The 956-nt window shown below is 39.4% G+C and overlaps 1 protein-coding gene across 1 annotated transcript in view; it reads left to right on the top strand.

Annotated features, from left to right (window-relative positions):
• The window catches only part of LOC103193510 (olfactory receptor 1J2-like), a 43,212-nt gene that overhangs the window by 34,479 nt on the left and 7,777 nt on the right, over nt 1-956 (top strand). The window lies entirely within an intron of this gene.

Raw genomic sequence — 956 nt, 5'->3', positions numbered from 1 at the left:
TCAATAAATAATTACGGTTCAAATAGAAGATAATGCAACGTTGTTGTTGGTGGTGTTGTTATGGTTGTCACTTAAAAAGTATATACATATGAATAAAGGGAATCATCTATGCTGTGGACTAAGAAAAATTAGGATCACGTCTGCTTCTTTGCAATCTTAAAATACCACAGGTCCCTGGTGTTTGCAGACAACACAGGGGAAACTGTTCTGTGTGGTGGTTGAGAACCATGGGCTCCTATCACACAGACAAGTTTGATTGAACGGCATGAAGTAGCTGATATTTGATCATTTTTACCCAACAAGGATAGAAATTATGTATACTTCAAACTTATACATATATAACGAAACAACACCAAACCCATTGCTGTCATGTCCATTCTGACTCAGAGGAACCCTGTACAGTGTAGAACTGCCTATAGGGTTTGCAAGGCTGTCCTCTTTATGGAAGCAGACTGCCATATTTTTCTCCCATGGAGCTGCTGGTAGGTTTGAACTGGCAACCTTTCAGTTAGCACCTGAGCACTTAACCACTGTGCCAAAAGGGATACACACACACATATATATATATATATATATATATATATATATATAATCTGTCACCTACTGTTTTGTCCCTTTGCATGTTTATTTCATTTGTATTTCCATTTCCTAATAGCTAAAAATGGTCTCTGGATGGCTCAAGCAATTCGGTCTTGGCTGCTAAACAAAAGGTTGGCAGTTTGAACCCACCTAGTTGTGATGGGAAAGAAGGACATGCCGTCTGCTTCCATAAAGATTATAACCAAGAAAATGGAGCTCAGTTCTACTGTGTCACACATGGAGTTGCCATGAGTCACAATCAACTAAAGACAATGGGTTAACAGCTAAAATGGAAGGAAGAGTACGTGATTCTCAGTGTAGCCCAGATTTTATCTGGGAATGCAGGGCTGACACCAAAACTAACCAAACTCACTGCC

Source organism: Orycteropus afer, unplaced genomic scaffold (genome assembly GCF_000298275.1).
Source record: "Orycteropus afer afer isolate SDZICR_OR568_19922 unplaced genomic scaffold, OryAfe1.0 scaffold00037, whole genome shotgun sequence".
Classification (NCBI taxonomy): domain Eukaryota; kingdom Metazoa; phylum Chordata; class Mammalia; order Tubulidentata; family Orycteropodidae; genus Orycteropus; species Orycteropus afer.
The sequence above is the reverse complement of the archived record's forward strand: the minus strand, read 5'-3'. Positions and strand labels throughout refer to the sequence as shown.